This window comes from Delphinus delphis, chromosome 5 (genome assembly GCF_949987515.2).
Source record: "Delphinus delphis chromosome 5, mDelDel1.2, whole genome shotgun sequence".
In the NCBI taxonomy this organism is placed as follows: domain Eukaryota; kingdom Metazoa; phylum Chordata; class Mammalia; order Artiodactyla; family Delphinidae; genus Delphinus; species Delphinus delphis.
This window is the reverse complement of record NC_082687.1, coordinates 41,921,958-41,937,781: the sequence shown is the minus strand read 5'-3', so window position 1 is coordinate 41,937,781 and position 15,824 is coordinate 41,921,958. Positions and strand designations below refer to the sequence as shown.

The window sequence follows — 15,824 nt, the reverse complement described above, 5'->3', positions numbered from 1 at the left end:
CTATGATATTTTGGGACATTTTTTACGATTTTAAAATCTCATGACTTTCAGTCCAGAATTCTCACTTTTAAGAATCTCTTAGAAACAAAAGCAAAGTACAAAAGGATAGATGTACAAAGGTCTTTATTACTGCCTTGTTTGTAAGAGTAAAGACTTAGAAACAACCAAATGCCTATTAAAAATGTAATGTTCAAACAACTAATTGGCAATTCATATTAAGTAGTAGTAGACAGCTGTTAAAAATTAATAATAATATCTATATATGTTTGGATTTGGATCTAGAAAGATGCTTGTGAGAGATTAAGTGAAAAAAAGGTTGCTAAGTTCTATATGATGATTCTATTTAAGAGAAAACAAAGGGAAAAAAGTGAAGTGACATCTCATAATATGAATAGAGTGCTTACTTTTTTTTTTTAAATGAATTTATTATTTATTTATCTTTGGCTGCATTGGGTCTTAGTTGCTGCACGCGGGCTTTTTCTAGTTGTGGCGAGCGGGAGCTACTCTTCGTTGAGGTGTACGGGATTCTCATTGTGGTAGTCTTCTCTTGTTAGGGAGCACAGGTTCTAGGCACGTGGGCTTCAGTAGTTGTGGCACGCGGGCTCAGCAGTTGTGGCTCATGGGCTCTAGAGCGCAGGCTCAGTAGTTGTGGTGCATGGGCTTAGTTGATCCGCGACATGTGGGATCTTCCCGGACCAGGGCTTGAACCCATGTCCCCTGCATTGACAGGTGGATTCTTAACCACTGTGCCACCACGGAAGCCCAGTGCTCACTTTTTTACCAGGTTTTATTTTAAGTGCATCACTGTGCTCCTCATTTAATACAACAATCTCATAAGGTAGGATTGTTATCTACCCCATTTTACTGATAAGGAAACTGAGGCCAAAACAGATTAACTAGTGCTGGTCACACAGCTAGCAAGTGGCAGGCAGGCTTTACACCAGGCTGTCCGGCTGAGAGCCTATACTCTTGACTCTACACTATTCTATGATACAAGTTATTACAGAAGGATAGGGTTGGAAATTGTTAATTTTTAAAATACCATTGTATTCTTGGACTTATTAAGAAATATGTTATTTCTATAATTAAAAAAAAAGTTCAGTAGAAACATATGAGGAAAGAGACTCTGAAGGCTCCCGATTTGCCCTGACAGCAAAAGTTCATACTTCTCACCTCGGCTCCTTCTTACAAGCAGTATCCTATAGGCCCATTTGTCTAAAACACTGGGTAACTACAGGCTGAGATCTAGCCAGCTGGGGATCAAACTGCTTGCACGTCTTGGACATTCATTTTATACAAGGCAATGGCAATCCACGTTCATAAAAGTCTTTAAAACTTCCGAGGACCTGGCCTTGTAGAGGGAGAAGTGGGGAGAGAGGAGCTGGGCTTAACCAGTTCACTGTTAATGCTTCAGACCCGGATGGCGCCTCAGAAGGCAAATCCATCATTAGCGAGCACAAAGGGGGCTGCCTTGTCGGGCCGACAGCGAGCAGACTGAGAGGAACAAAGCTCTGGTGCCTTATTTATGTGGCAGCTCACAGCTGCTGAGGACGGGCCTCCTGTTCGCCCAGAGCTGGCAAGCCCCTCAGGAGGTCGTTCTCAGGCCCTCAGGCCCGCTGGGCTGTGGTCACCTGCAGCCAGGGGTGCAAGGAAGGGACCCAAAATGAGTACCCAGAATGCTCTTCCTCGGAGACCGCAGGACTAGCTGCCTCCTTGCAGTAAGGTCAAACCTCAGTTCCACCGTCTCAGAAAATTGCCCACATCAGAAAGAGCCGTCTCTCCTGCTCTCCTCCCCCGTCACTCTGCCTCAGCCTTCCTCAGAGAGCTTATTCTTCCTGACCCAGCAGGCTCGTTCACCTCCCTCACCAAAGCCACCCCCTGCCAGGGCCTCCATGTAGCTTCTGTAAATGGCACCCACTTGAGTCGTGTAACAGGGCAGCTGGGCCCCCTCAGCTGAGAGCAGAGGTCCATTTAGATGGGACTTGCTTTGCTCCAAGGCACAAAGTAGGTGTGCACTGCGTACCCATTAAACAGACGAATGTGCTGACTTCTACCACCACTCCTCTGGGGACTCCAGCAGAAGTCTCTCCCAGCCTTTTCTGTGTCCAATCCAAGCTTTCTCAGTTTGGGATATCGAGACACATATAGACAGACTGCATTACAAGAGATTTTTCTTTTTCACTAACAATTACTGATAATTAATAACTGAAATGATAATGCCAGTCTCAGTCGTGGGCATTCCAATATGGTTAACTTAAGTGAGCAAGGGGTAGAATTTTATAATGTTCATAACACACACACACACACACACAATTTAAGAATACATACATTTATTGAGAATCTTTACTCAAGTATTTTTTCTGTAGGTAGGGGAAGACAGGAAGAGATATGGAGATATATGTATATGTATAGCTGATTCACTTTGTTATAAAGCAGAAACTAACACACCACTGTAAAGCAATTATACTCTGATAAAGATGTTAAAAAAAATTTAAAGACTTGTCGCTTAAAGAGAGAAGGGAGAATAATGCAAAATTCCTTTCAGAAAAAACATGGGTTTCTCTCAGAGGTAAATCCCTTAGCAACAGCTATCCTGGCTACAACCAGATGAGGAGTAGCCCTTTAGGCAATTCCCATTAGAGAGAAAGAGAGGCATGTCCTGGGGCACCTGTCATCCTGCTTATTCAGAAATCTGCAGGCACAACTTTTCCTCAGAGTGAATTTCCACCGCTTAATGTGTTGGTTGCTTAACATATTGGTGTCTTTCTCTTGGTAATTTTCTGTCCATTTTCTGACTAGTAATGTCCCAGGGGTTCTGAGTTCTGGTGTAGATCAGCACTGTCTACCACCCTGCCCCTCGGAAAGACGGAGAGAAGTTTTGTAAGTTTACGGGAATGACTTCCTGCCACAGGGAGGCATCACTGACCTAACGCCAAGACCTGTGGTTTTAAACCACTCATCACTTAAGATCCCCATGAATCTGATTCCCTGATAGGCATTCAACAAAGGTCAGAAAACGGGGACCTATTGTGATCTGGGGTTGGAGAGGGTGCACTTCCAGCCCTTGAAGGACATCCTTGATTAAAGACTTGAAATACAGTTTCCTGTGGGCAACAGCTGCAAGTGGGCAGCCCCTTTTGTTGAACGGGGAACAAAGAACTGCATGGGCATGAGGCTAATTTATCTTCCCCACAATATAGAATGTTCCATCTGTTTTGGAAGTAGACTTATTGACTAGATAAGCCTTGAAACATGATTGTTACAGGCTAGTAAAAATGTCAACAGCATCCCCTCTCTTGGTACTGCTGCCCGGTCATCCCCTTTGGTGGGTATGTGGTGCCAGGGGGCCCGATGCCTCGCATCTGATGTCTCTATATGTTGATTAGTTCCGTGGACACAAACTCTACCAATGATGCTGGCCGTGCATATAGCCAGTTTTGTATAAATGCCAGGGACTGGGATATCTGGTGACTCTGGATATCAGCAGGTCAAAATACAAGGTCAAATTTTCAAGAATTATTTAAAAAATTGTTTCAAGTATTATTAAAAATGTTTGGTTTCCTGCTGTGTGTGTTTTTTGTTTGTTTGTTTTTGTTTGTTCAGATCTAGCTCACAAGTTATTTGAGGCTCACATTTCTCTCCTGAATTCCAGAACGTATGCCATCCGCTAATCGAACATCTCCATCTGCAGGTCCCAAAGATGCCTCACTCTCAAATTGTCCCAGACCACACTCTTTCCTGGCCTCCAGAATCTGCTCTTCCTGCGTGTTCCCCACCCCAGTGAGGACATCATGGGGAGTGGTTTCTAAGCCAGAAACCTTGTGTCAACCTTGGGCCCTCTCTTCAATGCACTTCTTGCATCCAATCAGTCAAGTTTAGTGAAGCATGGAGTGGAGGTTAAGAGTTCAAAACCTGCCTCTACCACTTCCTAGCTGTGGATCCCTGAGAGAGTAACTTAGCAACTCCATGCCTCAGTTTATTCCTCTGAAAAACACCATCATCATAATAATATCAACCACATAGGGCTGTTGTAAAGATTCGAGGAAATAACGAATGTAGAGCGTTGAGAACAGTGCCTGACAAATGGTGAGCACTCAATAAACATTAGTTATTTATCAATCTTGATTACCTCTTTACACACAGCACATCTTTCATACGCAGCCTTTTCTCTGTAATGTCACTACCACTCCTCCACAGCCCCCAAACCAGGCCTGTTTTCTCCAAACTTCAACTTCACTCTCCTGCCGTTCTCACACTGCTGCCACAGGGATCCTTGTGGGCCCAGCCTTGGGTAGGGAAACTGACCATTGCCCGGGTTCACGCTTGGGGAACAGAGGGTAAGGCTAAGAGTGAGCCACAGAAGCTCCATCTGTCTCATTTTTTTTCCCTGAATATCATTAAAATTCAATTTTGACAGCTCCATCTTAAACAATGTCCCAACAGGCCCACAAAATATGCCAACAGCACAGCCTTCTTTCAAGTGCACATACCACGGGCAGCCCCTGTACTGGTAGACTTACCCCTTCCTACAACCCCCTAATCTTCTGGGGGCTGCCAGGTACTAAATAATGAACGAATTGAGAGCAGAGTCTGTATCATTTATCTTTGTACCCCCACCCCCAGTATAGTTTAATGCCTGGCCATAGTAGGTCTTCAAAAGGTGCTTGTCGAATGGCTAGTTGGATGGCCGCTATTGTGTAGGTCCAGGTTAACTCACTATTATTTGACAATAGAGCAAGTCAGGGCTCTAGGACAAAGGTGAAACCAGAGGCATTCTGGTTCTTAAATCCTCAGTACACTAGCCTTTCACACACGTATCTATGGAAGATAATAATGGTACCTGCCTTGTAAACAATAGGTCACACAACCCCACCTATGTTTTAACATCCTAACCAGGAAGACTAGAGGAGGGTTTGCTACAGTCTAGCAGGAAAATGATTCTGGAAGTTTAAGAGAGCAGCCAACGCACTGATCCATCCAGCAAACATTGGTTGAGTACCTACTATGTGCCTGGCACTGCCCTCATGGGGCTCCAGGACTTCTGAGCTGTACAACTCACGGGATGCTGTTTATGCCCCAGGGGAAGGTATGGGTTAAGGCCCCGTCTAGTGCATATATAGCATCACACAGTATTTGGAAACTCTGATTCCTCTCGATAAAGAAATCAGTTTTCTTCGAAGGAAATTTTTCATGATTATTTCTTCTGACACTTCGTTGATGATAACATGTCCCTTTCAGTTCACACAATGTTTCATATTTGAACAGTCTGACTTTTCTCTTTTAGTCCCACAAAGACACACTCGGATCTTATTGAGCACCACAACTAGGTAATTAAGAAAAATGGAGTGTCCGACATCACAGAAAAAGTATCCATCTTTGAGGAGAAACCAGCTTGCTCTCTGTCCTGGAAAATTGGGTGTTCAAGTGAATAAAGCTTCAGTTAATGTTCTAGGTCCTAAGCTGTCATTGAGTCATGTGACCTTTGGTGGGTTGAGTGTCTCCTCTGGGCCTCAAGTCCCTTCTTCTTAATAGGTAATTGATATTCCCACCCCTGGGCTACAATAAACAAGGGGCCACCTGCCCTTTTATGACTGACCACCAGCAGCAGAGAGAAGATTCAGGCCTTGGTTTAGAAATGCCTAGGAGTTTGAAAGGACCTAAAGATTGTGGATGAAAAAATGGCTTTTATTTATTTTTTTTAATTAATTTTTATTGGAGTATAGTTGATTTACAATGTTGTGTTAGGTTCAGGTGTACAGCAAAGTGAATCAGTTATACATATACTTATATCCACTCTTTTTCAGATTCTTTTCCCATACAGGTCATTACAGAGTATTGAGTGGAGTTCCCTGGGTTGTACAGTAGGTCCTTATTAGACCTATTTTACACATAGTAGTGTATATATGTCAATCCCAAAATGAGTTTTTTTTTAAAGATCTCTTGGTTTTCTGTAGGGAAGGAAGGATTCTCCTCTTCTCTTCTTGCATATATCTTTCTTGTCCCAAATTCTAAGTATTTTATTTAAAATGCTTGGAGTAAACCTTCCTCCACAGCCACATACACTCAATTACTATTCATAAACTGCTTTGAGTATTTTGCAGTGGAACCAGCAGTACCCACGGAACTCCCATACTCCACAGAGGTTCATTGGCTATTTCACGGCAGTAGTGAAGAGTTGTCATACTTGATGAATTTCATAGTCCTCTTTTCAAGAATACATGTCCAAATTTTCTGTTTTCTGTAATACAAGAGATTGCTAACCCTGGTAGGTATCTAGAAGATATTCTTTCAAAACAATAAATCCACCAATTAACTTTCCAAAGATTTAATTCTCTTTATTCTTTTCAATCTCCCCCTCCATGGTAGAGGAGTATTTCAGTGATGAATTTAAAAATGCTTTTTAAAAAAGAGAACATTTTGAAAACAGATGTCTAGAAATATTTCCATGATTACGTGGTCTTGTTGTCTGAAAACACTAAGTCTCACTTAAAATATTATCTTATCTGCTCTTTTTAAAGATTTGCATCTATTTTCAAATCTTCCAAATAAAGACATTCAGTAGGGTTTGAACCTATTTGTTAGGCGAGTGTGAGATGAACCTATTTGTTGAAAGTTTAGGACCTTGACATCATCTGGTTAGTTTAGAAGAGCAACTGATTGACAAGGTTAAGGTGGAAATGCATTATCTGAATGAGATTATAAACTCATCTGCAAAATTAGTAAACGGGATTGGAAAATAAAAGCATGTCCTAATTCCGTAAGCATAGTCAAGGATGCACTTCTTTCTTTTGGATCTGCATAGCCTTGTGAGGTATTTTTTTCAGCTACAATAGCCATTAGAATAAAATATCTAAATCAACTCAACTTTGAACCAGATCTTTAACAAAGTGTTAACAAAGATCTTTAACAAAGTGTTAAAGCAAAAATTTTAAACTAATGAAGCATATTCAATCACATTGCTTTCACTAAAATAGAATAATTCTTAGTAGGAATAAAATATTTTTATATCATTAGTAATATAAATTACTTATAAGATATAATTTCCCTTCTTAACAGTTAATTTTGGTTTCTTATTTTGTGTATCATATAATGTATATAATATATTGGCGTAGTGTTATGTGTAAATATTTATGAGTAAACATATTTTGTATGATATGCTCAAAACATTTTGCTGATACAAAAACAAAAAATTTGGAGAATGCTGCTTGTATTAGTTTTCTGTGGCTTTCTAACCAATTACCACAAGCTTGGTGACATAAACAACAGAAATTTATTCTCATAGTTTTGGAGGCCAGAAATCCAAAATCAGCATCACCAGACCAAAATCAAGGTATCAACTGGGATTTTATGGGAAATCTGGTGAAACTGAAGAAATGCCATTATTATGGATAAATCAAAGAAATGTCCAATTCTAGAAAAGGTTCTCAATGTATTTTTCTTAAAGTCGAAGTAAAACCAAGGACAGATTAAATATATATATATATATACACACACACACACACACACACACACACACAATATATGTATGATTGTTAGGACCTTCCCATTTCAGTTTAGTAAAGGAGTGGTTGTCAGACTTTAGCATGTATCAGCACCCTGGAGGGCTTGTTAGAACATAAATTGCGGAGCTCTACCCCAGTAGGTCTACGGTCGGCCTGAGAATTTGCATTTTTAACAGGTTTCCATGAAATGCTAATGTTCCTGGTTCAGGGCCAAACTTCGAGAACCACTGCAGAGCATTTATTGAAGGCCTACAGCGTCAGATACAATGAACCAGAAGCTAAGGGCACAATATGAATAAAACAAGTCCCAGGGCTCAAGGAGTCAATGGGCCAAAAACACGTAACATAGATCATTTTACTATATAGCAGATGTCTGATAATCCAGTATTTAGTAACCCAGATACCCCGATAGTTCAACTTTAGTCCAAGGTAGAGTAATACAGAACATCTTTACTTCCCATGATCTTGGTAGTCACAAGGTGATTGTTAGGATGGATTTCCTTAACTGGCCAAGTGAATCTATCATTAACTCAAAAATCTCTCGAGAAATACAAAAGAAGAAATTCCTAAGTACAATAGCCTATCCTCAACTACTGTTTATAATGTTTATTCAACGTTGTGCGCCAGTCAACAAAATATCTAGGAGCTAAACTGATCTCCATCAGAAGCATACGTCAAAGCATCATAAAGAAGGCATCCAACGTTCTCCTACAACATCTGTATCTGCTACTGCTTCAACTCCAGGTGACCCTGAGTCACCTCTGGATGGAGATGCTGCTGGAGATAATGCCGATGAGTGTGCATTCGACATCGTCATTTGACAAGCATCGTCATTCGACAAATACTTACTCTGCACAATCTGATCTTGTAGTTAATGTTGTTCCAGTGGCATGTGTAGCTATTACCAAATTTACAGCATTGATAGCAGTTTAAAGCCATCTTTTAAAAAGTTTATGTAGTGCCTTATATTAGGCTATGTTTTGAAACTCCCTCATACTAGGGTGTGGTTGTGTGATCAAATTCTAGTCAACAAAATTAAGTGGATGTATTGTGGACTCCTCCAGGTCTGACCCATCAACAGCTCCAGTGCATAATACTAACCCTCTTCTCATCACCAGCTGAATGGACAAGTCACTGAGGCTCTAGAAGAGCCACAAGATGGACCCTGAGTTTCTGAATGGCTGAGTAGAACATCTCCTCACCCCTCCCATCTGAATAAGAAACACACATTTTATTGTATTAAGTTATTGAAGTGTGGGGGTTTTTTTCATACAGCAGTAAGCCTGCCCTTACTAGTGAGTATTACTACTACTATTCATAAAGTGAAAGTCTTAGAGAAAGCAAGGGATATGAGTTAAATTACATGTATAAGTTTGTTTTAAGTTTCATACTGATAAAAATAAGATACTTGGAGATATCAACAGAATAATGTCTACTGGACTGGAAAATCAAGCATGGTCCCCTCTGCATTGCTGCTTCAATAGAGATAAGCACTGGTTGCTAGGGCAAGGGAGAGGAAAGAAACCCAAATCTGAGACCCCAGGGTGACATTAAATTAACATATGATGTGATAAATACAATTTTTAGAAGAATCATAATATACTGGAAAAGCATCTTAAACATTGATTCACTTAACCAAACCTGAAAGAAATCTAGCTGTTCAGACCATAAAAATCATAATTCAGAAGCAATTATTCACTTGATCATTGAGCATGATTACAGGACCACCACACATTGGAGGAGACAGAACAACTTCTAAACCTCTAGCCTAGAAAGTCCAAGCCTAGAAAGTCACAGATGTCTCCCTTTCACTCACACTCGCCTACCTTTTCTTGCATGAGAAAACAGAGAACTCAATACCACAAGGTGACAAGTCACTGTGGTAAACACAGACCAAAGCTGACTGCACGGACACAGGCAGAGGGGAAATCTGTAGCTGACACCTTAGCAGTATCACAAAGCATCAGGCGTTGTCATGACCCCGATGCTGTGTGATGATTCCCTCAAAGCTCTTCAGGGCACTGGGAGAGGGGAGAAATCAATGGTCAGGTCCTCATCCAGGATCAGCCCTAGTTCCCTCCTCATGTCAAAGTCACTTGCTGATGAATCATCGAGAGCCAAATGCTCAGGCTGTGTTTCTGGGAATGAAAATCAATACTCTTGTTAAGGAGTTTATTCTTTTGCCAGGGTTGGGGAACATGGGTATTTCCAACGCTTCCCACGGCTTCATTGCCTCTTGCCTTCCCAACCTCCACACAACTGTTTTTCTTTGTTTCTGTGAAATACAAAGAGAAAGAAGCTACTTCTTAAATTTCAGCTTCCATTATGTGAACATCTGTGAGCAAATAAACTGTGAATGTGGTTTCCATCCCTTTCCCTGCTTGGGACCCCACATTCCATTTCCAACCCATTGAGGCCCAATGCACCTGGCCGAGATGAGTTCGTGCTCAGTGGGGTGGCTTTAAATCCATAAATGATTCAAAGGCAATAAACAAAATAAGGATTTTGACTCTTTCACAGAGGGAGGAGACTGTATTTAGGAGATTATCACCTTAGGCCACAATTTAGGCAATTAGTTTTCGATCTCAAAAGAGCTGATAATGTAGGGATGACATAAATTTTTCCTTAGAACAATCCCTGTCATTTTCTATTTTGAGTCCATGTTAGTTATCATTAATAGTGCTATAAGAACTTAACCAAAATGCCATACTGAAAATTCTGGTAAGCACTGTAAATATAAACACATACAAAGTTTAAGACAAAATAGCATCTTCGTCCAAGAAAATACATTTCAAATAACCTATACAACTTGGATGCTTGGGGGGAGTTATTCTCCATGCTTGGGGGGAGGTAGGCTCCCAGGGCCTTCCTGCACAAACTGACGAGCAACAGAGGTACTGGGGACACCCTGGTCTGTTGGGGTCTTGTCATTTTTCCTTTAAGATAAATGGTTGAACCAAAAAAATAAGTCACCCTAAATGCTCGTAGATTTAGTGGGACTCACTCCCTTGCTTCTCAGGATGCTAAAACAGACCTGAAAAAGAGACACTGGGCTTTAGATAAGACAGTACAAATAACCCATTTCTGAAGATGGTCAGCATCAGGTAGCAGCCTTAGGGGTTAGATCCCAATTACCCACTCCCATTGATTTTAAAGCATCCCTTAAAAACAGATACTTTATTTAAAGAGCTATGAGTAAGAATTTCCCAAATTCAGGAGTGAGACTCTCCCAATTCATTCTTATTTGTACTTGGAGCGTCTGAAGGCAGTCTGGCTATCTCGGGCTTGGAAAGATGCAGGATTCAGCAGAAGGAGCCTGGCAGCAGAAAAGCACTGGGACCCTTGAACACCATCTCTGCTCTCAAGCAGTGCTCTTCTAGTAAGAGCTGTCTTTCTCTTGGTTCCTTCTGGTTGCTCTGTTCACAAATGTGAGGTACATTTGGGTACACTTGGGTACACACAAAAGTTACAAACCCTTGGTAGAATCTTTACACATAATTCCTTTTGGGTAATGACTGTAAGAAAAGCTCTGGGACTGTTCATTTGTTTTTTCAAGCATTCATTTATTAAACACATAGACTTATTAGACACGTAAGACATACAGCTCCAAGCCAAGACTACTCTTTGTGCTGAAGATAGATCTGTGAACAGATGAGAGCCCTGTTCTTACGATGCCTGCATTCTAATAAGAGAAATAGCGAATGCAAAACGAGTCGATAAAGTATTGCTGATTGTGACATATACTATCAAGAAATTACACAGAATGCAGAGATAGAAAGTAACAGGGAAGACTTACTTCAGATGGAGCATTCAGGGAAAGGTCTCTCTGACATTTAAGGTGACATTTAAGCATTTAAGACTTGAGGCAAGAGAAGGAGCCAGATATGCAAAAGCCAGGAGAGGAGCATTCCAGACGGTGCGACAGCAAGCTCTAAGGCCCTGAGGCAGCAGAGCACTGAGCAAAGACCAGCAGGCCTGGAGCAAGGCTGGAGAAGAGACAGGAGCCCAGACCTGCAGGGAGCGAGGAGCCCCAACCAGGCAGGCACATTGTATTTCAAGGCAGTGGGGAGACTGAAAAGTTTTAAGCAAGAAAGTGACATAGTCTGATTTATGTTTTCAAAAGCTCTCTTAGGCTGCTGTGTGGAAAATGGATTGGACAGGGTAAGAGAGGAAGGATGTTATGCTAAGATGCAAAATAAGTTAAAACGTGGTCTGTGCGGCCAAAGAGTTCACATCTGATGTGAGTCAAAGGCAGGTGAGTGAATGACTGCAGTACGGCAGCCGGGGTATGCGTGCCCAAGGCACCAAGGAGGAAAGGTTGGGTTTGATCCTGTCACTTATCGAATAAAGTCAAATGGATGTAGAAGACATGACTTTGTACAATTAAGGCATTGAGTTTGTGCAAAAAGTAGTACAACTTGAAAACCACTGAGCATTTCATCAGAAACTAAAGACTCTATATATGGAGGCACAGGAGATTGGGCTAGGGATTCCCGACTCAGGAAGAGCTTGTTTCAATAACTTATTTGGAAATCTTTGGTTTGGAACAGGTTCTCTCCTGAAAAACTGTAGCATGAAGTTTTTTTTCTGAGTGTAGTAAACTTTCAACGGAATCCCTGCATCGGTGATGACTATCGAAAAACAGCTGAGTACACAGAAGGATTCATCCCTCAGATCTGTCAGGCCCAGGAGTCCGGTAAAGATGACTAACATCATTTTCTATTTTTTTCTCTCTGGAGTTTGCTTTTTTGTCTTTATTAAAGTTGGGGGGGGGTTGGTTTTGTTGTCGCTGTTTTTGTTTAAGACAAGACACCAGGCGGGTGGCACTGCGCCGGCCGTTGAGCAGGTACTTTGGTGCCTGGAGGCGCAGATGGCGCAGTGGTGACCTAGAGGCTGTCCTCCCACTTCCCCCGCTACTGAGGAAGAAATCTAAAGTGATTTTTCTATCTTAGGGAGTAAACAGCGGTGGAGCCTCTCGTAGGTCCAATTGAGCAGTGAGGCTCTGCGTGGCATGCGAGCAGAGTTGGGAGGTGAGAGGGGAGCTGTGGGAACTGGGAGAAAGTTACAAAATGAGAAATTAGGAAGGGAGGATGCCCACTTTCGTCCCCTCCCCCCCTTCCCCTCCTACAGTGAGGAGGCGGACTCTGGGTGTGGCAAAAGGACCTGGCAGCAAAGCAGAGGAGGGAGGGGGCTGGAACCAAGGTGGCAGGATGAAGTTTTCCCCTTCCTTCCTTCGCCATCCTTACCTCCTGGTGCTGTACAGGCACTGTGGAAGCCACATTCTGGGCATCACTGCCTGTGCACAAAGCCAGTTTGGCTACTTACTCACTGGATAGTCTCCGGTTAGCAACTTCTCTGATCTTTAGTTCCCTCACCATCAAATGAGGACAGCACTCCTTCTTCGGATGGTTTCGAAGATCAAACAGCAGGTGAGCTGACTCTACATCTACTCTCCCTTACCTTCCTTACCCCACTTGAGAGTCCGTACTGGCCTCCAGGGCCCGGAGACTGATCCTCACAACAGGGGAAAAAAAAAAAAAAACATGGATGCAAAAGGAGAGGCCGTGTGTGCTGCCTGCTGGGTGGACAGCAGTGACACAGAAGGGAGAAACACGTTTAAATTAGATGCTCCTAAGTCAGAGATTGCCCTTTGTGCTCAAAACCCACAGATCTGCTCCCAACTCTCCAATCATTGTTCTGACATTAGCATCTGTCATTTCAGTTCCCCCCAAAGCAATTTCTGCCACCTAGTTATCTTACGTCTGATAAAGGATGAACAGATATTCATACCTTTGCCGACTTCCTTTCACCTTGTAGTGATATTCTAAAAATTCCTCACTATTATTAATAGTTTTTAGAATGGGCATCAATATAAATCCTACTTCAAGAACTCTCTTCTTGTAAGTTCATTTGATTAACCACCACTCTCTTCATATTCGTTCTGCCCGTATCTGCAGTAAATTACAAAGAAACATAGCACATGATTGGAATCCTGTAACTGGAAGAAATTTTCCACCTATAGTACAACGAAGCATGTATCTTTCAGAGGTTCCCAGGGACCTCAAAGTATTTCCATGGCTCTTTATCCTCAGTTCTCCTGGGGTGCATTATCCTCAATTAACTGTTCAATCTCACTGAAGTCATGTTCTAACCTGGTAACGCTTATTCCCTTTTCTCTGTTAGCAACACAGACGAATGCAGTGGTTAAGAGGGTGGGGCTGAGAACTGGACTGTAGGAGTTTGAGTTTTGGTGCCACCATCTACCAATGATCCCGCGCAGGTTATTAGCTCTGTAAAATGAAGACAATATTAACATCTACTTCATACGGGTTGTCACGAATTAAAAAATTAATTAATACATGTAAAATGTTGAAAACGATGCCTTGGCAGCTACTAAGCTCCCAATAAATGCTAGCTATTCTTATTAGACAATACGGTGAAAAGCTTTTACATCCCCTCCCCAATATGGACAGCTGGAAAGCACAAGAAAACACTGTCTACGGTCCCCTGCCAAAAACCTCAAATGATAAATGACGCTTTTTTTGAATGCTTGATTCAAAATGAAATTTAAATGTAGGTTTGTAAGTATCCCAGACAAGGGTCTGAGCAACGTGTGTTCTGGAAACAGCTAGCCAGGATGGCCCAGCTTAGGACTCTCACCTTCTGCCCTCGCTACAAGAGATGAGAATGGCAGGCCAAGGTGAGCTGGGAGTGCTTCCTCCCTGAGTGACAGCTGGTGCTGTCAGAAGTCGTTACTGCTGGTGCGCACAGCCCTTCTGGCAAAGCCGGGCAGAACAGAAGAACTGCAGTCTCCCTGCCCACCTGTCAGCCTCGTCTGGGAACAGCAGAGAATCTGCTCTTTTCTTCCTTCAAAGGCTCCAGTAAGCCCCAGCGCCTTCATTAATGCTCATCTCCTCAATCCCAGCCGGCCTCGTCACCCTCCCCGAACACATACTCCCCAACCTATTCTTCCAAGAAGGGGATTAGCCCAATTAATCTCTGGACAAATGTCAAGGAGTCTGGGGGAGGGGCCACCTTTCAAGCATCGCCTCCCCGATAGCAAATCAGACCAGACGTGGACCGATGCCGCATGGCACACGGGTGAAGCTGAGCAGCTGCCGGCACAATGGTACCGAGGTCCCCTTAACCTCAGGCTGAGCTGCCGAGGGGCTCGCTTTCGCGCCAGGCCGTCCTGACAGACCACAGCTCTCCTCCCACCATCTGGGATGTGAGCTGTGACAAGGAGCTGTGGGATGAGAAGCCATTTGTGAGGCAAGCACTGCCCTCCTCTCATCTCCCGTGTCTCCGCATCACAGGCTTCTGTCATCCTTGTGCTTTTCCCTCCCACTTCCCCACCCTCATGTCAGCACTCACGTCCAAAGCGTGGTTGGAAAACAGAAAGTCCTAGGTTCAAAGTAAGGACGTGCAGGAGGCAAAAGAAGCCATTGTGAAGGTAGCTGGCAGGATGGGAGTGGATTATTTCCCTCCCAAACCATAGATTTCATTGGCCTAATTCACAGAATTTGGGGGGAAATTCCTGGGAAAGAAAAGTCTTTTCTTTGCTCTAATCCCCAGAAAGACCTCACGAATATCCAAGGAAGTTATGTTCTCGTAAGGCTTCTCTGGAACAGAGGCTTGCCAATCACTCCGTAAGGTCATTCCAACATTTTAATTTATAAGGCATTCTCCCTCTCTTTCTCTCTCTTTCTCCCTCTCCCTCCTCTCTCCCTCCCTTTCATTCTCTCTCTCCCCCTCCATAGCCAGCAAAAGCTGGCTTAACCAGCAGGCTATTAAACAGCACTTCCACATGCTCCAGTCCAATGATTCGGTAATTAATTTTCATAATGATGATCTGGAAGGATTTCTAGAGCCCCCTGGAAGATCCCAGAATTATCTCTACCCTACTGGTTTTGCATATGCTTTGGGCGGAAGAGACAGTCTTGTGTCCAGTCCTGGCGGTGCCACTTACTAGCCATGTGACCTTGGGCAAGTAACTTAACCTCTCTGCCTGTCACCGCTTCCTCCTGGGGATACAAAGTTTATTAAGAAAGGTAACAGTTAACACTCTAGTTACGGAATGGGTCCTGCAAACGAGCTACTGTGCCAAAGGACTTACCTGAATTATCATATTTAACCCTCACAACAACTGCTGAGTCGGTATTAAGTTTATTTCATTATAGTCTAATTTATTCGATACAGTAATGCATGTATGGCACCTATATTGACAATATCTGGTTAATATAAAAACCTCACTTCCTGACCGTCAGATTATAGAACCGGTCTACCTCAGGGTTACAATTATTATCCAAAACTCTTCTGTTC

The 15,824-nt window shown here is 42.7% G+C and overlaps 1 protein-coding gene across 2 annotated transcripts in view; it reads right to left on the bottom strand.

Moving 5' to 3' along the window:
- The window catches only part of RASGEF1B (RasGEF domain family member 1B), a 577,487-nt gene that overhangs the window by 235,559 nt on the left and 326,104 nt on the right, over positions 1-15,824 (bottom strand). The window lies entirely within an intron of this gene.